General features: G+C 44.0%; 1 protein-coding gene across 37 annotated transcripts in view; it reads left to right on the top strand.

Annotated features, from left to right (window-relative positions):
- MAP2 (microtubule associated protein 2) overlaps positions 1-22,861 on the top strand; it is a 334,330-nt gene that overhangs the window by 93,808 nt on the left and 217,661 nt on the right. For 34 of the 37 annotated variants that reach the window (XM_083703178.1, XM_083703155.1, XM_083703167.1 and 31 more), the window contains one exon: positions 3,699-3,769. The exons of the other annotated variants lie outside the window; for them this stretch is intronic. The gene's annotated coding sequence lies outside the window, so the exon portion shown is untranslated. The remainder of the gene's footprint in view (positions 1-3,698; positions 3,770-22,861) is intronic. 37 annotated transcript variants of the gene reach the window in all.

The raw sequence follows: 22,861 nt of genomic DNA, 5'->3' as shown, positions 1-22,861 counted from the left end.
TTATTATCTGTCTCACTTGCATAAATAACAAGATGTAAATTATCCCCCAGTGTTAGTAATGGCACTCTGTAATTGTAAAAGAGTCAATTACATGGTGTAAATAATGCAGTGAAAAGGTGTAATGCAGCTTAATCTTATGCAGGTTTACTCAGAGGTAAGGCCCCACCAGCACCATACATTTAAAGCAGTATTACAGCATTTTGAATCCTGAGAAGTGAAATTTGTTAAGCGTGCTGAGAGTTGTTAGGAGGCCCCTATTCCCCTTGCAGAGCTACAGTTTCCAGCATGGTTTAAGAGTCAATCCCTCTTCCCAGGAAACTGGAAATTGTAGTTCTGTGTGGGGAACTCACCTTTTAGCATCCTTAACAAACAGCAGTTCCCATGATTCTTTGGCCATGAGTGTTTGGCCATGAGTGCTCACTGGAAGGACAGATCCTGAAGCTGAGGCTCCAAGACTTTGGCCATCTCATGAGAAGAGAAGACTCCCTGGAAAAGACCCTGATGTTGGGAAAGATTGAGGGCACAAGGAGAAGGGGACGACAGAGGACGAGATGGTTGGACAGTGTTCTCGAAGCTACCAGCATGAGCTTGACCAAACTGCAGGAGGCAGTGGAAGACATGAGTGCCTTGTGTGCTCTGGTTCATGGGGTCATGAAGAGTCGGACACGACTAAACGACTAAACAACAACAACATGCTGGTGAATACAGGCATTCTGTTGAATACTGTTGCTAATTTTTGTATTTCTGTTCTGTACTGAGACAGATTCAAGGAGTGGCAATAGCATGGGACAATGGACAGGGTAATTCCATTGGCCAACAGTCCAGCCCACAACCTGTAGCACAATCCTTAAAGCTCTTTTAAATGGAGAGGTTTTCTTTTTAAAAAAGTTTTCCAAAATTGCTTCCTCTCTGCTTTTCAGTTATGATTGCCTGGGCAGTTGATATCTTCCTAATTCTTATTGTTTCCCAAGCCTACAGGAATGAAAGATTTGCTTTTCATTCATAGTGCCCATGTAAGATTCTTACAAACCTGCTTGTTAAATAGCTCCTAAGTCAGCATCTTATGTGGAAAGGAAATTATGTTTTTCTAGTGCACTTATAACCCCCCACCCCGCCTTCAAGTCTCAGCTAGGAACTTCATGCTCTTATTCAGATGCTAATATAAGCCATGTGCTTCTTTAACTGAGGCAGGCAACTAAGCCATGTGACCTCAGTTATTACCATTGCCCTCTTTCTGAGAACTCATTCGTTGTTAAACCCTGAACAATTATCAGCTGATTAGGATAATTTTAAAAGATTTTCAGAATCCTGGGGCAACCTACTTTCCCAAATCATGCATTGCTGAATGCACATTAGTTATAAAAAGGAAAGCAAATCTTTTTAAAGACAGAATTTCTATTTTAGTGCATTAGATTATTATACAATGCTTGTTACATAGAATGTACATTCTATATTAGATCCCATTTGCAGAATTAGATTTACTGAATTTGAGGATACGTATACAAAATTATAGCTTCTTTTATGGCAAGTGATCTGCCATTTTTAGCAATGCATTGTGATAAATGTGAATATTTCTCAGTTAAGGGCTACTTCACCCATTAGTTTCTTGTTAGCTGAGAGTGTTTGAATGGAAGAGCAAAATCTGGTATGCCTGTGTATGTTGTCAGGTATGAAAACTGTGCCATGTGTCTTTTGCTCTGGAGAGGAACCTTTCGTCAGATGAAGCACCTCCCCCTTTCCAAATAAGTTTAAGTTTATCCTTTTTTTAGATCAGTATGGTCCAAAACAAAACGTGGATATATATTCCTCTTTCTTGTCTACCCCACAGTTTTTTCCTTCTGCTTCCAGTTCCTTCTGGGACAGTTCCCATCTTTATGTCATTTTATAGAAACACTGTTAAATGAAAATGGTGTTCAGCCACCATGTGAAAAAAGCATGCACTACATCTTCTGTGTGGAATATCTGGCCCTTGAGCACAAGGTTGTTTGATGCTAAGCCGCACTCACTTGCCCTACACCTGAAGTCATATATAACATCAGGGCAGGAAAAAGATGGCAAAGTGTGACTTACCCCTGTGCCTTTGCAAGACCAGCCATTAAGCTGATCAAATGAGCAGCAGGGCTTCCCAAGCACTGATGAACAACTGATTGCTGGCACTTGCAAATCCCTTACCTAATGTGTCTTCAAAATCCATTTGCAGGTGTGGTTTGGATTCAAATGATGCCTTCAGTCAGGGCCAGCCCCCCCTCTGTTTGCAAGCATGGTTTGAATCCAAACTGTCTGTAGACAGGAAAATGCCTGTTTGCATGTACAGCCTGGAAACCAATCAGCTGATTGGCACTTCAAAGGAGCTTGCTCTCAGTGCAGATTGGCACAGAGAGTGAGACCTCTTGAAGCTGTCACCTGATGTCAGGTGATTGATAGGTCTAGTCTTTCTGTCAAAGTTGGCCTGTGTTGTGTGTGAGAGAGACTCCAGTGCGCCAGCTGGATTCAATTCACCACCCATCTACAACATCTGCTCTAACCAAAATACTTTTTCAGAATTTGAAATAATAATCCATCAATCTTTCACAAAATGCAGACACCTAAGTTCAGAATTTTATTAATTAGCTTTTTTTTCATCCCTCCTTTCAGGGCAACCATCCTCACAATACGATAAAGAGCATGAAATTACAGTTAGAAAAAGTTAGAAAAAAGAACATTTTAAGACTGTGAGATTTTACCACATCCGCACCACCATTTTACACAGGGAAGAAACCACAAAATATTGTGTTGGAAATAGTTATATTGCCTTACAGAAAATGATGTGGCCAGTTATACATATCTCTTAGCCAGTTTCTATAAGCCCTATCTTGATGTTGGGGGCCAATTGCCATTTTTGATGCAGGACAGACATCCTGAGTCATAAATGTTTATATGTTGAAGGGGGTGGGGGAGGATTTAGCAGGTACAGCAACTGCATGTCTAAATCCTCTCATTTACATGGTCATTGAAGGTGCAAAAGAATCCCAGGTTTATACTGAGCCTGAGAATGTTAAAATGTTTCACTAAGCAGGATTTAAATATAAAAATTGTGGAAATTTCACTGCTTCCCCCTTTCCACATGTTGATCACATTTCAGCAGATCCTTGTTGGAATCTCAGACATTACAAGCTTCCCCATGTAAATATATACTAATACAGCTCATGCTCACCTTTTTGCATATACAGTGGTACCTCAGGTTACATACGCTTCAGGTTACAGACTCTGCTAACCCAGAAATAGTGCTTCAGGTTAAGAACTTTGCTTCAGGATGAGAACAGAAATCGTGCTTCGGTGCAGCAGCAGCGGGAGGCCCCATTAGCTAAAGTGGTGCTTCAGGTTAAGAACAGTTTCAGGTTAAGAACAGACCTCCGGAACGAATTAAGTACTTAACCCGAGGTACCACTGCATGTAAATTATCAGAAGTATTCCGTCTCTCTGGAAATTGTTGACTGAAATTTAAATACATAGGAACACACCATAAAGAAGCAGGAAAAAAGAAATAGATGTTTCCTATGAATTACAATTCTGTTTTGACATAACTGTGATTTGATTTGATGATTTTCTGACCATTATTTAAGCAGCTTAAAAATATTTTCTTTCCCTCAGATTTCAAGGGTTAATACCAATGTTGCTTTAACTTCACTTTCCCCCTTTTTTATGTCTCTCTTCTTCAGCTGAGTGAAGAGACTGGTGTCTTACATTGTCAACTAATCCAGAGGACAGTGTGCTTGTACACTACAACCAGGTCAGTGTGTTTGAGTTTCTGTAGTAAGGATGAAAGACGATTAACATATAATTATTTTTAACACTCCCTGATTCAGAAATCCCCAACAGTAGATAGGATTAGTAGCATGTAGTTTCTGGACAGAAACAGACTTAGAGTGTCCCCCCCCCCCTAGGATAATGCAAAATGCATACATTTCCTTTTTATAAAAAATGATTTTTAATTTCAAGTAACAAAACATACCCATACAAGGAAAACAGAGTACAGAAAAAGAAAGAAAAACAGTGACTGATGGTTGCAGTTTTAGATGTTCCAAGAAAAGCACTCAAATGAATATGTTTCTTCATAAGGTTCCTTGTGTTGGTGGACAGTGGAAACCATGTTTGGTTTTCTTAACAAAGTCAATAAAAGGTGTGAGTCTTTCCCCCTCCCCTCCCCCCCCCCAGCCAGGGCATAATTACTTTTATGAAATGGCTAATTTGTCCATAAGCATGATGTCCCATACTTGTGACATCCAGGCTTCAAAAAGATTTGCATTTAAATTTTCCTTTAAAAAATTGCAATCTCTAATCTAGCTGCAGTTAATAAATGGAGGATGAAATCTTTGGTTAAGATTTCACAGAGAAGCAACTCAGTCTTGTCATAATCAAAATCATCTCCTTCACACAGAAAATCCCTTTTGCTCTCCTAAGATTTCTCTGTAATACATGGGGAAAATTCTTCAGCATTAGTGCTATTTCCTGAATGACATCTCTTTTTGTGGTTTCTGGTTTTTAGCCAATTCTATTTTTATATTTTCTGTAGCCCTTTCCCTCTTAAAATGATGCCTTTTCTTTCTCCTTCTGTTATTAAATATTGCATCTTCAGACATCTTTTGTTTTGAAAAAGCCTTTCAAAATGGCAAGTGCTCTGATGCTATTAGAGCTAAACTAAACACACATTTCATAAATCAAGTTGCATAGAAAGAAATACATGAGGGAGACTAAATTGTGGCTGCTCGTCCCACTTCTTACCTCCTGTGCATGAACTGCACCCTCCATTTTTGTAGTGTACAGATCGCCTAGAGTTCAGAGTCCTGTGGTCCTCTAGTCGTTGAACTCCAAACCCCATCAGCCCAAGGTCAGCAGGGCCAATGATGAGAACATTTGGAGAACCGCAGTTTCTTCACCCACTCTGCTCTACTGTTAACCTGGCATGCCTCTAAATCACAGGTGTCAAACACAAGGCCCACGGGCTGAATCCGGCCCGCCAGACCTCGTCATGTGGCCCGTGTAGCCACCGCCGGCCGCCAGCCTTCACCTTTTATTCTCGCTTTTTTTTTTTGACACAAGAAAGCCGCCTCTTCAGCGCATGCGCGGCAGCCTACAAGCCAGAGAACGTCTGCCCTCTAGCGGCGCCTGCCGTTCTACTCAGGAAACCTCCACTTTACATGCATTCAGGAAACCTCCACTTGTTTTTATATTGAGCGCATGCCATCCTACAGATACAACCGGCCCTTTGAGGGTGACCAAACTGCTGATGCAGCCCCCGATGAATTTGAGTTTGACACCCCTGCTCTAAATCTAACCATGCTCTCAAAGTGAGCAAGTTTTAGTGTTGTGTATTGAGTCAAAGGATTTTATATCTGCATTATTATTGTCTGTATTTGCATTAGGGTAAAGTAACTGCCTTTTGGTTCCAGAGGGTACAGCTACTATTGGTTCATTTAAGCTGCTGTATTTGGATCCTCTGTCTTATTGGTTGCCTCCAAAAGGCAGGACTGTGATTGCCTGATATTGTTCCCTCCAAAATGTATCCTTTCTAGTTTGTTCCCTGTCCCTATAAATGTAGCTCTCCCCTCCTCAGTCTTCAGTCTTGTTGCTTTAATAAAGAAGTGTTACTAGAGAACTGTCTCCAGCATATTATGTCAAGAGAGCTGAAATCACAAACCCCACGTCACAACAACTGGCGACGAAGGTGGGATCCGGAATGCTGAGGAGCAGTTAAACGCAGTCCTGCCTCAGAGTCCGGATTGTAGCTAAGAACAAGACTCACTGGCCAGCTGAGAAGACGACCCTGCCCACAGGACAATGGAGAGTACAAGGGTATTGGAGCCCTTCCAGCCATCAGAGCCCCACACGTGGGAAGACTACGTCGAACGCTTTGAGTTCTTCGCAGTGGCTCAAGGGATCACCGATGCCAGCAAAAGAAGGGCCACATTCCTGAACTACTGTGGGCCTGAGACCTTCAAGCTGGCCAAGGCATTGCTTGCCCCAGCGAAGCTAAGTGAGACATCTCTCAAAGATATTCTTGCCTGCCTAACAAGCCATTTAGCGCCTACTGAGACCAAGATGGCCCGGCGGATGGAGTTTCATAAGAGGCAGCAGCGTGCTGGGGAGTCTGTATCTGCATTTCTAGCTGAACTGCGGAAGCTCGCTCAGCACTGCGACTTCCAAGATCTGGAAGAGACTCTCCTGGATCGGTTTGTCGGTGGTCTGAGCAGCAAGAAAGCCAGAAGACGCACCGTGGCTAAAGAAGAGGTTACCCTTGCTTCAGCCTTGAAGGAGGCCACCGCCACGGAGAATTATGAAAGAGAGGAGCTTGATGCCAGTCGCAGGGTCCCTAAGCCACAGATAGAAGTTGCGCATGCCATGGACGAGCTAGAGGCTACTCCGAGCCAGAGCCCAGTCCGTGGGGTCGAGTGAGTGCGTCTGGCCTGCACAGTGCACAAAGATCACCGAGGCAGGTGCCCTGGTTGTGGCGGAAACCATGAGCGGAAGAGTTGTCGTTTCCGGGATGCTATGTGCCGGACGTGCGGAAAGACAGGTCACATCGCCAGGGTCTGTAGATCGGTGGCGTTGGGAGCGACAGGAGCACCTATACGGGAGCATCGCAGATTGGCCACAGCGAACCATGTTCTAAAGGACTGCCACTACGTAACGGAGATCAATGGGAGGGTCATGCAGTTTCCAGCGCAAGGCAAGGCACACGTCAAGGTGAAGATTGAGGGTCAGCTGTGCGACATGGAGGTGGACTCCGGATCTGGATTCACTATCGTGTCGGACCAGACCGCGAGGACATTCTTCCCCAGGGGTAAGTTGCCCCCTCTGGAGCCCTTCCCGGCAACTTTGCAGTCATACTCAGCGGGCCGCATCCATGTCATGGGGATGTGTGCTGTGAGAGTACAGTTCCGGGACAAACAGGCGGTACTCAAACTGGTGATTGCGAAGGGCAGTCGCCCCAGTCTCCTGGGCACTGACTGGTTTCCCGCCCTGGGACTGAGTATATCAGGGCTTAATTCAATCCAAACCTGCCCTGAGATGAGCGAGGCATTGCGTGGACAGGCGGAGTCCCCAGATCCCAAGTGGTCCCCCCCGTCATGTGGAATAACGACTCTAGACAACGTGCTATGCGATTAAATTGGCCACAACTTTATTAAATTTCAAATGTGGGTAGACCTTTGCTCAGGCATTGGGCGTTCTCCCTCCCTAGTCCCCAGCCGGGGACCTAGGGAGCATCAGGGTTATCCAGTGTGTGGGGGGTGGGTGGGCCGGCTCTGGAGAACATATGTTCAAGCAGAGATAGCCGCCCCCGTTACGCCACCGCAAGGGAGAGCAATGACGACCTTTCGGCGTACGGCCAAAGCCTCCCTTCAAAAACCCCTTTAATGGGGAACCCTGGTATCGCCGCCGCAAAGAGGAAGATGGACTAAAGGATTCCGCCCAAGGCCTGATACCGCCAAAGTTGTGACGTTTTGCTACAGGAAAGGCGAAACCTGCCAATGCAGGGAAATTCCTTTCCGGCCCTTTAACAGCGACCTTATCGTAGCAGCGCCCGCATACCTGTGGAGACAGGTTAACCTGCAAAACCTATGAAGAAAAGTTAGCCTGCAAAAGAAGACATTAACTGAGGGTGGGTAGGGTGGGAGAAGCTCTGGAGCCAAGTGAGGATTACCAATTAAGATCCACCCTCTATTGTGTGGGCAGGTAATCCCTCCCCTTACCTGGCCTGGTTTCCCTGGCAACGCTTCCCCCAGGTGGGATTGGACAACTCACTGGGTAGGCGGGGACCTCCAGGTATCCCACCTGAGGGAAGGCAAAGCCTATGCTGATGGGGCCACTCCAGATCCAGGGCTGCACGCGTCCACGCAAAAGGCGCCCCCCGTTTTAAGTGGGGAGCGGTCATTATGCAAAGAATTTGCTGGTCTCTTTAATGGAAAACTGGGTTGTTATAAAGGGCCCCCAGTTGACTTCGAATTGGACCCTGGGGTGGCCCCAATCCGACTCAAACCAAGGCGAGTGCCATTTGCACTGCAACCCAAGATCGAAGCAGAGCTGGATAAATTGGTCATGCAGGGAGTTCTCTCACCCGTGGACTCCGCTAAGTGGGAGACTCCAATTGTCACGCCCCTTAAAGCAAATGGGGAAGTCAGGATCTGTGCTGATTACAAATGTACTATCAATAAGGCACTCAGGGGAAACTCATACCCCATTCCAGTCGTATCACATCTGTTGGCTAAACTGGCTGGGGGCAAGGTGTTCGCCAAACTTGACCTGGCACAAGCTTACCAACAGCTGCCAGTAACCCCACAATCAGCGGAAGCACAGACTATTGTCACACATAAAGGGGCATTCAGAGTTAACAGATTACAATTTGGAGTTTGTGTGGCCCCAGGGATTTTTCAAGGGCTCATGGAACGCCTGTTAAGAGATCTGCCGGGGGTCTTGCCATTTTTTGATGACGTTTTGATTGCTGGAAAAGACCCGCAGGAACTGGTTGCGCGTGTCCGTGCAGTGTTGCTCAAGTTCAAGGAGGTGGGATTGCAACTAAAAAAGGAAAAATGCAGTTTTGGGGTGCCAACTGTGGATTTCTTGGGGTTTAAAATTGATGCATCAGGCATCCACCCCACAGATGCTAAGGTTAAGGCCATCATCGAGGCACCACGACCACAGAACAAGACGGAGTTGCAGTCATTCCTGGGACTTATTAACTTTTATCATTCGTTCTTACCCCAGAAAGCTTCGGTAGCTGAACCATTACATAGACTGTTGCAGAAAAAGAATGTGTGGCGATGGGGGCAGGAGCAGCAGAAGGCTTTTGACTCCTTGCGAGGAATGCTGAGTAGCAGGAGCGTCCTTGCTCATTATGATGAGTCGAAGCCGCTGGTCCTGGCATGTGATGCCTCTCAATACGGCCTGGGGGCGGTGCTGAGTCATAGGGAACTGGATGGGTCGGAAAAGCCCATCTCTTTCTATTCCCGTATGTTGTCGCCCACGGAGCGCAACTATGCTCAAATTGACAAAGAGGCGCTTGTAATTGTGGCAGGAATCCAAAAGTTCCATGATTATGTGTACGGTTGTCATTTCTCCATTGAAACGGACCACAAACCACTGTTGGGGTTGTTCAACCCGAACAAACAAACGCCACAAATTCTCTCCCCCAGAATGTTGCGTTGGTCTATATTCCTGAACGGGTTCCAGTACACCTTGACCCATGTGCCGGGGAAGCGGTTGTGCCACACTGATGCGCTGAGTCGATTGCCCCTTCCTGGCGGGAGCAATGAGGATCCTGCTCCAGCGGAGCACATAATGATGCTGGAAACACTTCCGGGGGCTCCTGTAACGGCTACTGATATTGCTGAGAAAACGAGGAAAGATGCTGTTCTCTCCCGTGTGCTCACTTGGGTGGGGAGGGGGTGGCCAGGTGGTCCGCATGAAGACAAATTCAGGCCTTATGCGACAAGGCAGCACGAGTTATCCATGCATAAGGGTTGTCTCCTGTGGGGAGATAGGGTATCATCCCAGCACCACTGAGAAACAGGGTTCTTGAGACGCTTCACATGGGACACCCGGGAATGGTCAGGATGAAGTCGCTAGCCCGATGTTATGTGTGGTGGCCTGGAATGGACCAGAACATAGAACAATGGGTACGAACATGCAAGGCATGCCAAGAGGTGCGGCCAGAAGTGGCCAGAGCACCAGTTCACTGGTGGGAGCAGTCCAGATCTCCCTGGAGCCGGCTGCACTTAGATTTTGCTGGGCCATTCCAGGGGAAGGTCTTTTTGGTTATCGTTGATGCATATTCCAAATGGTTAGAAGTGGCGATGGTCCCTAGCATGGCATCACCTGCCGTAATCAAGGTGTTGAGGCAGCTGTTTGCAACCCACGGGTTACCTGAGACCATTGTATCAGATAATGGGGCAGCTTTTGTATCCCAAGAATTCAGGGCATTCTTGGCTGATAACTTCATAAGAGGGGTCACATCCGCGCCCTTTCACCCATCCTCCAATGGGCAGGTGGAGTGCATGGTAAGAACAGCCAAAGAATCCATTGCGCACTTAATGGAGGGTAACTGGTCAGCTCGCATCGCGCAAATGTTATTTTTGCAGCATGCGACGCCAGCTGAGCTGCTCTTGGGTAGAAGATTGGTAATGGTGTTGGATTATGTCCACCCGGATAAAATGCCAAACCGTAATTCAAGAGCAAACCCCCAGGCTGAGACTGACACAACAAGGTATTTCGCCCCTGAAGATCTGGTCTAGGTGAGGAACTATTCACGAGGTTCGCGGTGGGTGGCTGGTGTGGTCACCCGGGCTAGTGGACCTGTGTCCTATTATGTGACCTTGGAAAATGGGCAAGTTTGGAAGAGACATATAGATCAGCTGAGGTGCCGGGCGCTCAGCAGGGAAGAGTCTGATAATTCATCCCTGGCTAACGACGCAGAGCTGCAAGACCAGAGGTGCAATCACCAGGGGCTTCAACAAATGAACCAGGGTCTGCTAGTCCTCAGGATGACGAGGTACAGGTAGGGGACCCTGAGATGTCTGGGACTCCTTCTGTTCCTGACGAAACCCCTATAGCAGACCCCCTACCACAGGTGACACCCAATCCAGAACTGGCAACACCTGTTGTCAGGAGATCAAGTAGAAGTTGTAGGACCCCACAGTACCTGAGAGATTACGTCTGCTGTGCTCACTGGGGGGGGGAGGGGTGTTGTGTATTGAGTCAAAGGATTTTATATCTGCATTATTATTGTCTGTATTTGCATTAGGGTAAAGTAACTGCCTTTTGGTTCCAGAGGGTACAGCTACTATTGGTTCATTTAAGCTGCTGTATTTGGATCCTCTGTCTTATTGGTTGCCTCCAAAAGGCAGGACTGTGATTGCCTGGTATTGTTCCCTCCAAAATGTATCCTTTCTAGTTAGTTCCCTGTCCCTATAAATGTAGCTCTCCCCTCCTCAGTCTTCAGTCTTGTTGCTTTAATAAAGAAGTGTTACTAGAGAACTGTCTCCAGCATATTATGTCAAGAGAGCTGAAATCACAAACCCCACGTCACAAGGTAGTGTAGATAAGCTTCTTTCACTTGCTGGTCTAATCCTGGCAGGAAGTGGAGCAATCTTCATTTTAGGCCACTTTACTTAAAGCCTGGATGAGATACTAGATAGACTGAAGCCACTTGCTTTCAATTAATTAGAGTATTCATTTTCCTCTACAATGTGAGAATCATTGCAACAATGTCACCTGGGATTTTGAACAGATTATGATTGATTGATTATATTTCTGTGCCCCCTTTTCATTCAAATGAATCTCAAAGTGGCTTACAAACAATAAACGACAACAACATAATAGAACATCACAAAGACAACATAAATCATGTAGAATAATTAACAAATCATCAGTAAAACAATTACAAATCATCAATAAATAGCAGTAACAGGGTGAACAGCTTTGTAAACAGAAGTGATTGTGGATGTTAGCAAACACAAAATGGTATTTTTGAGCCTTCTTTTAAAACTTACAGCATTTCATAGTGGGGAGAGGTTAGAATAATGTTTGGCTCATGTTGTAGTGAAAGAAAATGCTATAAACTGTTGTTATATAGATGATACTCCCCGTTTCTAACAAATTATTTCCCAGTAATGTCCACATTTTCCCTACTAATCCAGAAAGCTGTTCCGCTTGGGTTCATAATCACTTGCTGAGAGCACCTAGAAATCTTTAATATTTCTGGAATGTATGGAGTTGCCATATACTGAGCCAGACTATTGTTCCACATGGCTCAGCACTGTCTGTTCTGCTAGCAATGGCTCTCCAGGGTCCCAAGCAGAATTCCTTACCAGAGATGCTGCCCAATTAACTAGAATTGCCAGAGTTGGCACCTTGTCCTTTCTGCACACAAAGCCTGCACTCTTGCTACTAAGCTCAGACCAGGGGCGCCGACTTATAAAAAATATTGGGCGGGCGGGGGCCCATACCGACTTATAAAAAATATTGGGGGAGCCCAAGACCTCCAAACCGCTGCTGCTGGGGGAACGAAAGGGGCGAGCCCCAGGCTGCCCCGACCTTAAGTGAACCTGTGAGGGCCCGCCCTTTGCGGCAGCCGATTGGCTGCCGCCGTGGGCGGTGAATATTAATGAGCTAGGGGGAATCCCCGCTTCTCGTGGGGCTGACGCCAGCCCCGCGAGATTGTTGATGGGTCGAGAGCCCGCAACCCCACCCCCTCTCTAGATCGGGAGTGGCTTTGTTTTAACTCATTACTGAATGTATTTTAAAAGGTAACTATCGTCAAACAAGGAAAATAAAAAATACCAACATAATTTTGTGATTTTACAAAGCATAATATAACTAATAATTTTCTTAAATTATTGGGGGGGGGGCGGAGCCCCCCCAAACGAATTTTTGAGGGGGCTCGGGCCCCCTCAGGCCCCATGGAGTTGGCGCCTATGGCTCAGACCCCTTTTCTAAGTGGTCGTACCATGGGTCTTCATGGGTCTGTTGCCTAAAAATGTGGAAGCACTCCTTTAAAATGGTGCATGTAAGAATTAAATATTTTCTTCTGCCCTTCTAAAAGGTGCTGAGGATTTCTTCTAGCTAGTCAAATGAATTAAAAATGGCAAGCTTGTCAATAACTTGGTAGATGAATGGGGAATAGCACTTTTAGAAAAAGAAAAGAGTAACAGGGTTGTGAGATGTATAATTACTCAGCAGCACCTACAATATAATGTTGCCGTCTTCTTCTAATCATTTCTGATGCCCTGTTATGTTTGTCACTTGAAGAATGCATGCTTTGTACAGTGAGTCGCCTTCTTTGTGCATCTGGCACTTGGAGAAGGTGACGAATTGGAAGGGCTGACTTGTGTTGAGTGGGATGATGGTACACTCAGAGTAACAGGAATGCAGTCACTGCAGCGTTTTCAGGTGTGTGGGGAACATTAAGAGGGACTTAATGTGCGGTACTTTGTGTGGGTGGCAGTATGACTAAATAAAAAACCCCACAGTTTCCATCCATACTGATGTAGAGGTCAACTAACTATCATTCACTCACTCACATGAAAACCATGAATAGGCTACTATGATGCGCAAGAGTTGTGTGAGAAGTAACTAGAGGAACATGCCAAGGAAGAGTCAGCTCAGATTCTCCAACCCATGTTGCTGCTCTCAGAGGGTTTTAAAAAAATGTTTCTTGGCTCTGAGGAAATACTGAGATCCAATAAGTCAACTGTCACCCATGTAGGGGAAGCATAAAGCACTTCCACCCACACACAGGAGGAGGGAAAACAATTTGCTCTGATGGCATCCCCTCTGACGGGTGGGCGCCACTTTCAGAGTCAAGGCCTGCATTTGGGAAAATGGGAAAATGGTTAGGCCCACACGCTAGTGACACACTCTGCCGTTTGTACGTCCATCTTCCATTCATTTTTCTTCCTCATTCTTATTCACACTGGCCCTTGCACAGGCACACAAACACTTAACAGAGCAATCCACAAAATCAGCTACCATCTGCTCCCTTCTTTGTGAACCAAATTTACCTGGGAGTAGGCCCATTGAATACAATAGAACATCTCAATATATGGGACTAGGATTGCTCTGTCATTCAACCTCTTCCAGTCCTATTCCCCGCCCCTCTCTTTTGTCCACACATGTGCATGCGCACACACACACACACACACACACAATCACATCCTTTCATGCACAACCATACAAGCACCCACTATGGCTCAACCTTGTCCTGGGTTATCCATGTCTTTGTATGCTAACAAGACCTCAAACATGACTCAGTAGCTGGCTAGCTGGCAGCCATTGCGGTTCCCTCAGCACAAGTGCAATTGGTCTGCGGCAGACCAGGTTGTATCAAAGATGAAGCCAAGGCTGTGTGCCTCGTCAACAGGGTGAAGGCTGAAGCTGCTGACAGATATGGAGAGCAACTAAGGAGAGGAAAGCTTGGGAGGAAGGAGAAGTAGGCCAAGCTGTATTAAAACGCAGTGTTATTAACAGCAGAGGTTAAAATATCCCGTATTCGAATTAGAGGGAGCTTATCTGTCGTGGGTGAAAATAACTGAAAGGGAATCTCTAACGGCAGTAATGCTAAATAATGCTGAGTCATTCCCTTTCTCAAAGCATTGCATTGCAAACAGTGAGGATACATTGCAGGCACTGAGGTTTTGCAGTGTTCAGGCCACCATCTTAACAGCTTCTCCCTTCAAAGTGATGGGGATTTTGCTAGTTTGAAGTTCAACACAGGCTGTTCTGAGGAAGAGGGAAATAGCCCTACACATATGTCAATCTAATCTCTTTTTAAATAAATAAATAAATAATATTTATTACTTTTAAAGCTTACAAAGAAGGAAAAGAAGAAGAAAAAGGACAAGAGAGAAAAACAAAAGAAAGAAAGAACAATACAATATATAAACAATACAAAACACAACCTTAACACATTAAACTAAAGACATTAAACTAAACAAAACCCTACCCCTACCCCTAACCCTAAACAAAACAAAACAAAAACAATTTAAAAACATACATCACACCTTTTCCATGCTCTATCTTTCATTCCCTTGTTTCATCTACCTCCTCTCACCTCCCTTTTTGTATTCCACTTCTATTAATTGTTTCAGCAAATCCTTTCCATCTTTCTCTATTTTTTGTCATATTATAAATATCTTAACATATTTTTACCCTTATTTTCCATTAAAACTAAAATACTTATATATGCTTAACTCCTTATAATATTTCTACTAAGGCCATAAAATTTCTTTCCAACATTTTGCTATCACTCATTAATTTTATAGTATTTCTATATATAAACTTTAAATTTTCCAATCTTCTTCCACCATCTCTTCTCCCTGGTCTCGGATTCTGCCAGTCCTTTCCGTCAATTCCATATAGTCCATCAACCTGGAGATCTTATGTCCGAGGCTCTTAACTCTTTTCCAAGTCCCTTCTGCAGATCTTCTTCATATTCTTTAGTGCTAAGGAGCAGATCTCGAGGAGACTCCAACCTAACAATACTTTTATTCCTTCTCGACAGGTCAGCCAAATTTCCATAGCTAAAACTAAGATCCATAAAGTGTTTCAAGACATGTTTCAAGATTCCTCCAAATCCAAAGGCCCCCAGAACTTCAATCTCCTCCTGACCCAAGTCCATGTCCCAAAAGTCAGTTAATCCCTGCATGGAGGGATCTTTCCAACTTTCCTTCTCCAATTCAAGCCGGGTTCCGATCCTCAAAATCTGATTTTTTCTAGATTCAATCATAAGAGGCCTCAACTTATAGTCCTCAATTTGCTTCTGTAAGGCTGAGGATCCCGCTTGTATTACTTTAGATTCAACAACAACAGCTTTCTCCTTCTCCTCCACAATTTGTCCTGCCAAAGCAGATTCCTGTACCAAGTCCTGAATAATTTCTGTGTTGGTGCTCACTTTTTGTCCCAAATTAATCACTTTTTGTTCCAAGTTATCAATTTTAGAAGTCATACCATCCGTCTTATTGTGAAGCTGTTCCACTGAATAGCTTATCTTACATAATGCGGTCACTATGGCTTCTCCTGTCAACATTCTTAAATGGTCCAAGGTCAATCCCTGGTTCTCACAATTTCTTATCTTGCAGCTGGAGATTCCCCAGTTCTACTCCTGTAACAGTTTCAAAAGCTCCCTCTAGAGGGAAACAGTCTCCACTTGTATCAATCCTTTCAAGCACAACTCAAGCAATAAAGATAGTTTCAATTTTCAGTTACTTTTCCTCCTTTTTAAATGCACAAGAGGACAAAGGAAACAGTATATTTCTCTTATTTAGCTAGCTGTCAAATACGTTCTGTTCACAGTCAATGAACTCTCCAAAAACATCACTCTTTCTGGCAGCCCGTTTCCAGGTTCAGAGCAGTGGTAATTTGATTTTTCACTCTCTCCTGCAGGCTCGCTAGGTCCAAAATTTCCCCCCTCTTCTCCTGCTTCCAAGGGGGGTTTGATGTTTTTAACCGATGGAAATTTAATCCTTTGCCAAAGGCTTTCCAAGACTTTAGCTTGTAACGTCTTTGCTTCAATCTATTTACAAAAGAGGAAGGCAGACTTCCTGTTTAAAACCATCCCATTTCGGTGCCAAATTAAGATATTTAAAGATCCAATTTTCCGTTCTACTCACGGGTAGTTGTTTAAAGTCCAATTGTCCACAGGAAAAAGTCAGCGCACTCCGGCAACAGCAATGCGGTTTCACTCTGTGAAAGAAGCAGTCAATTCGCAGCACCGCGCCACTCACCCCACGTCGCTCCGGATCCTCAAAACAGGGTTTCCCCACGAGTAGGGGAGGCGCAAAAGGTGTCAGCCGAATCCCAGGTTCACAAGCTTCTCCCGCCTGTGATTTCATTGGGTCTCTGCCTTTGCCGTGGCGGTCAGACCCTGATTTCCACGGAGCAAGTTCCTCCCGATCGGAAGAGCTCCGCCATTGCCGGAGGCACCAACCCGGAAGTCTCCCAATCTAATCTCAAAAGAAACGATGAACATTCTTTTTACAAGAGCAATCAGTTCCAGCATTGGCCATGGTGGTTTAAATGCAGTGCTAATGTTGCTAATACACAAATATTTCTTTGGAACCAACAGTGTACAATATTACACATAGTAATTCCCTGCTATTATCAATGAATGCACAAGCAGTCGGCAGGTTCCTTGTTTGCTGCTGATCTCTGGAGTATGAAACATGCAGGGAGAATAGCAGATGAATATTTCTCTTTAACTGATTCATTGGCACCAGGACAACTATCAGCATGGTTCAATTCAAGCCTTTAAACAAAACTGTACCAGTAGGTTTATGCTGCTTGAATTGAGCACCATTTGCTGTTTAATTTATGCTGCTTACATAGGACACTTTATTTTTTTAAAGATGCTCCAAAAGAGCATCTACCATAGAGGGTAGTAAATAGAAGGTCCCTCAATAATATGTCTAGTATAGGTGATTAATCTATAGCACAAATGCCCCAATTTTTAGTTTCTTTTCCTCTTGCCCATCTTACAAAGAGGGAAAAGCAGCTTCTGGGAAAGGTTAGTGGAATCTGGAAAGATACGAGACAGAGGGATCTGGTATTATACAGGGAGGGGCTGTCACGTGCATTTTGCTCCAGCTGTAGCTCTGCCAATTCTGTGGCATCTTCCAAAAGGCTTCTTTTATTTCCTAGGCTGCCGGTTAATCTGCATTCTGATCCACCTTATTGGGTATAACAGATTTGAACTTTCAGGTGCTCATGTTGGCAAGCAGGTGATACTTGAGAATTATGCAAGACCAAGAGCATCTGTCCAGAGCTATGACAGCTCAGAGTAGAGGCCTAATGCTGACAACAGTAAGCATGCACAGTATAAATGGAAGGCGAAAGAACTGTATTGGGATTCCGGTTATTTTCATACTTACTTTGCTACATCTTTTATAAGAATCTTCGATAGTAAAAAAACAACAACCCCTAAGTAATTAGTGTACAGAGAGGATGAATGAATAAAATCATTCCCAATATTACTATCTTACGCAGAACTATCCCAATATTACTATCTTACGCAGAACTTAACACTCTGGAGACCATCAGATCTAAGAGCCTGTTGAAATCATATCTATATACCAAAAACTATTTAGGACACTACTTAAAAGACGACTTGATTTTTTTCCTGCATTATATTCTTTTTATCTGCACTCCCTTGTGATAATGACAGTCTGGTAGTAGGTTTTCTGGAGTATTGTCAATTTTCAAGACATTTACTTCTTTGTGGGGTTTAATCTTTGTTCCAATGTTTAAAACACAAGGGAGGCTGTTAAAAGTAAGCAGTCAAAATTCTGCCAAATGCATGTCTCTTCAGTCGTAGACATTCACCTGTGCAGAGCAGGAATATGTATAGCAAGCAGGCAATGGGATACTATGGTGGCCCAGCAGGCTTGATTTCCATATTTCTCTTGGAGCAGACGGTTATTTCAAATTGAATTGCTGGCCCAGCTTGCATGTCACATTAAAAACCATGGCTTAAACAAACTATGGTTTGATTTACTAGTGCATGCTGCTGAAGAAAATTACTACAATACAGGGGTACCTCTGGTTCTGGACACGATCTGTTCCGGAGTGCCATTCGCACCCCGAAAAGTCCGTAACCAGAGCGGCGCTTCTGCACATGTGCGAAGTGCAATAGAACACTTCTGCGCATGCGCGAACCACGCAGAACACTTCTGCGCATGTGCAAACCACGCAGAATGCTTCTGTGCGTGTGCGCACAGTGAAACCTGGAAGTAAACACTTCCGGGTTTGCCGTGTTCTTAACCTGAAAAAACGCAACATGAAGCGTTTGCAAGAAGAGGTATGACTGTACCCCTCTTTTGTTCCTGCTCCCGATTCATTGCAGAGGAGATAAAATGAGCCAGAGTCTGGTTTGTCTTGTCCTCCAAACCCAGGCTCATGGTTTGTTTGGTTTATTTCAAACTATGGTTTAATGTTATTTGTGAACCAAACCTCCCTCTGATTAGTTCTGATTTACTTTCTGTATGGGATTTCCAGATGACTTGTTTATTGAGCATTCACCTTGATTTGTTTGTACACAGTTTGCAGGAAGGTTGGGCAACATTGACAATTTACAGAGAATTCATTCTACTTTGTTTGCAGGGAGGTTACATGATGTTGTGTCAGTTAATTACTATATCACACTTTCCAGTGCACTTTCCTGTCACATGGAGTCTCAAGTTTGGGAGGAAGTGGTTTTGTGGCACAAGAGTGGCTGAGGCAACCAAGTCAGATGGGCAGGGTAAAAGCAAATCATTGTCATCATCACAAAATCAACTTTAAATATGGAAATTGAATTTGTCAAGATGTGATTGAGTTCCACCTGAAGAAAGCAACACTCTGGAAGCACCCTTGTGTAAGCTGGGTGGAGGTTTAAGAATGTGTATACAGTTGTACCTTGGTTTTGATCAGCTTAGTTCTCAAGCTTTTTGGCTACCGAACGCTGCAAACCCAGAAATGAGTGTTATGGTTTGCAAAGTATTTTTGGAAGCCAAACGTCCGACGGGGCTTCTGCGGCATCCTGCAGCTAATCAGAATCCGTGCTTTGGTTTCCGAACGTTTTGGGAGTCAAACAGATTTCTGGAATGGATTCTGTTCGACTTCCCAGGTACAACTGTATTCTGAATGTATATTCTGTTGAAAGCAGTGGGCAGCATCTATATCTGATGCATATTCCAATGCACACCCAGTTTATGCCTACAGTTCCTGAAAGAAAAACAAAAAAACCCGACTTTGTTGAATGTCTGTGTATATCTAAAATTACGGGGCAGAAAAGTGAAAAGCTCCACAGAAAGCCATCCATGCACACATCCCTAATAATAATATAAATTCCTTTCTAAATCAATGTGAAAAGTTAGTCATCACTAATTTAACTCACATTGATTTCAAAGGAACCAAAGTGCAACTACCTTGGTCTGGATGGAAACTAATGATTTGACAGGGTTTCGGTGCATGGAGCAATAAAACCATGGGTAGGATTCAACTAAGTTGTTCTGTGTGCAGAACAAATCTGCTTGCACAATGGGATTTTCTCCTCCTTCTCCAACCTGTACCCTCAACATTTGCTCTGGAGGGTTGGGGGACCCCCAGTATAGGTTTAAGGGATGCAAAGAGGCATGCCTAGGGTAGGAGAGAGTGGAAAATATTGCATGAGCATACCTTGTTTTTCACATGCATAACTGCTATGTTGAATTTCATTCCATGTCTCTGTACAAGTGTAGTATTTAGTAGCCGTCCCCAAGAATATTCAGCTTTTGTTTGAAAATATAAAATAACGTTCTAGCATTTGTGGCTGCAAAATGTGAAAATGTAGACTATATATGGAAAAATGTCAGAAGGCATCACTGGACAGTTAGGCAGAAGGGCTTGAATATGATGGTTGGGATCTAATACCCTATTGATGTGACCTCAGCCCATGATTATTGGAAGCAGATTAGGACTACAGCCTTGTGCCCACTTACCTGAGAATGCACCTCAATGAAGTCAGGTGGGAAATATGCACAGGAATGTGTAATAGATACATGGTCTCACAAATACATAACTCCACAATTTATAAAGGCCTCAATATTCATTTTTTTAAAAAAATTAAAAATTACATAAAATTGTGTACCAATGTAAAAAGCAAAAAGTAAAAAGAAGTGCAGAATAAGCCTTCAACCCTAACCCCTCTCTCCTGGAAATTTAATAGGATGTGCTTCTGAGTAGACATGGTTAGGATTGCATTATAATTCATGCAAAGCAATGATATTGAGCAGCATAATCATGAAATGAAAAGTTCAAGTTTTGTATTTAAGCTGGGAGGAGTGCAATAGAGCTGAAAATCATAGTCAAGTTTCCAGTCTCTACCCTTTTCCAGCAAACGTGCAGTGAGCAAATATATTAAAAGACAAAGAATATTTATTCACATCTTTTTTTGCTCAGTTACTGTGTTCAAGTTTCCATTCCCCTAATGTGTAGAGAAAAGAACAGTGAGGAAGAGTACAGTGATGACCAGTGGAATCCACGTTGTTGTGCACACTTATTTTCCATATTTCTCCCCAACTCGTATCATGTTGCCATTGAATCTGACTTGCTTAATTAGACCTCCTGCCTGGCTCCAGCTCAATGTGCCAAGATTCAGACAAAGTGACCCCACCCCTTCCTATTACTTTGCTTTCTAGTCAAAAAAAAAAATTCCTTCCAGTAGCACCTTAAAGACCAACTAAGTCAGTTCTTGGTATGAGCTTTCGTGTGCATGCACACTTCTTCAGATACACTGAAACAGAAGTTTCCAGACCCTTCTATATAGTGAGAAGGTGGGGAGGGGTATTACTCAGAAGGGTGGTGGGAATGGGTGGTTGGCAGATAGCTGTGATGAGCCTGTTGACGACTCTTAACGACTGCAATAGGTCTTACAGGGAGAAGCAAGGGGTGAAAAGGTGAAAAATGGCTTTGTCATGTATAATGAGATAAGAATCCAAGGTCTTTGTTCAGGCCAGGTTTCTCCATGGTTTTAAGTTTGGTGATAAGTTGTAATTCAGCAGCTTCTCTTTCCAGTCTATTTCTGAAATTCCTTTGTAGTAAAACAGCTACTTTGAGATCTTGTATAGAATGTCCTGGGAGATTGAAGTGTTCTCCTACTGGTTTCTCTGTCTTGTGATTCCTGATTTATGTCCGTTTATTTATCACCAAACTTAAAACCATGGAGAAACCTGGCCTGAACAAAGACCTTGGATTCTTATCTCATTATACATGACAAAGCCATTTTTCACCTTTTCACCCCTTGCTTCTCCCTGTAAGACCTATTGCAGTCGTTAAGAGTCATCAACAGGCTCATCACAGCTATCTGCCAACCACCCATTCCCACCACCCTTCTGAGTAATACCCCTCCCCACCTTCTCACTATATAGAAGGGTCTGGAAACTTCTGTTTCAGTGTATCTGAAGAAGTGTGCATGCACACGAAAGCTCATACCAAGAACTGACTTAGTTGGTCTTTAAGGTGCTACTGGAAGGAATTTTTTTTTGTTTTGACTATGGCAGACCAACACGGCTACCTATCTGTAACTTTGCTTTCTAGGTTCACAGAGATAAAAAAGACACTTCTTTCCCCTCTAACTATGCTGGAAAAGAGGCCTCATTAAATCAATTTCTTGGAGGAATGGATACCAGCGTGTTAAATGGGTTCTCTGTGCACATTGTGAAAGGGATTGTGTAACATCAGTTAGAGGCTGGACAGTGAGGCGACTCAGTAACAGTTTCCTGTGTTTTATTTTCAGTCATTTACAAATCACAGACCTGGCTCTTCAGGCATTTTGTTAGACCAGAGCCAAGCAACAATTGGGATGCTTTCTCTTTAGCATCACAGCTCTTGATAGCTCCTGTCCCATGCCTAAAATAATAAGCCACACTAGTGAGGCTCTAAAAGAAATGACCCATAAAGGATCAATGATGAGACAACATGTCTCATGTTGTGTTGCATGGATTTATACAAGAACAACAACCCAGTTTGCACATAACACTAAACCCGGCTAAACCATGATTTGATTTAGGGCAGATCCACTCCATAAATTTAAAGCACAATCAATGCAAACATCTTCCTCCAAAGAATCCAGGTAACTGCAGTTTGTTAAAAGTGCTGGGAACTGTAGATCTGTTAAGGGAGGGTGGACCACAGTTCCCAGGATTCTTTGGCAAACCATGTACTTTAACCATGCCCTTGATGTGCTGATGGTCTGGCTTTGTCCTAAGTGTGTCATCCAAAATGTCTTGAAACTGGGGTTTCAACCTAATATTTTTCTGGGCTACCCCATTCAACAACTGTTGAAAGCAGCAGGGCCAACTCTAGATGGGGCAAGGCAGCAGATTTTAGAATACTATTAAAAGACGGGAAAATGTTAATTATTTTGTGAATTGTGATTTTTTAAAATAAAAAAGCCCACATGTTTTTGGGTTTTAGTATCTGGTACGTATGAGAGAGGGGGACGCGGGTGGCGCTGTGGGTTAAACCACAGAGCCTAGGGCTTGCCAATCAGAAGGTCGGCAGTTCGAATCCCCGTGATGGGGTGAGCTCCCGTTGCTTGGTCCCTGCTCCTGCCAACCTAACAGTTCGAAAGCACGTCAAAGTGCAAGTAGATAAATAGGTGCCACTTCAGCGGGAAGGTAAACAGCATTTCCGTGTGCTGCTCTGGTCCGCCAGAAGCGGCTTAGTCATGCTGGCCACATGACCCGGAAGCTGTACGCCGGTTCTCTCGGCCTATAAAGCGAGATGAGCGCCGCAACCCCAGAGTCGGTCACGACTGGACCTAATAGTCAGGGGTCCCTTTACCTTTACCTAAGATATGAGAGATGGTCCATCT

This window comes from Podarcis gaigeae (assembly GCF_964106915.1).
Source record: "Podarcis gaigeae genome assembly, chromosome: 1".
NCBI classification, from domain to species: Eukaryota; Metazoa; Chordata; class Lepidosauria; order Squamata; family Lacertidae; genus Podarcis; species Podarcis gaigeae.
The sequence above is the reverse complement of the archived record's forward strand: the minus strand, read 5'-3'. Positions and strand labels throughout refer to the sequence as shown.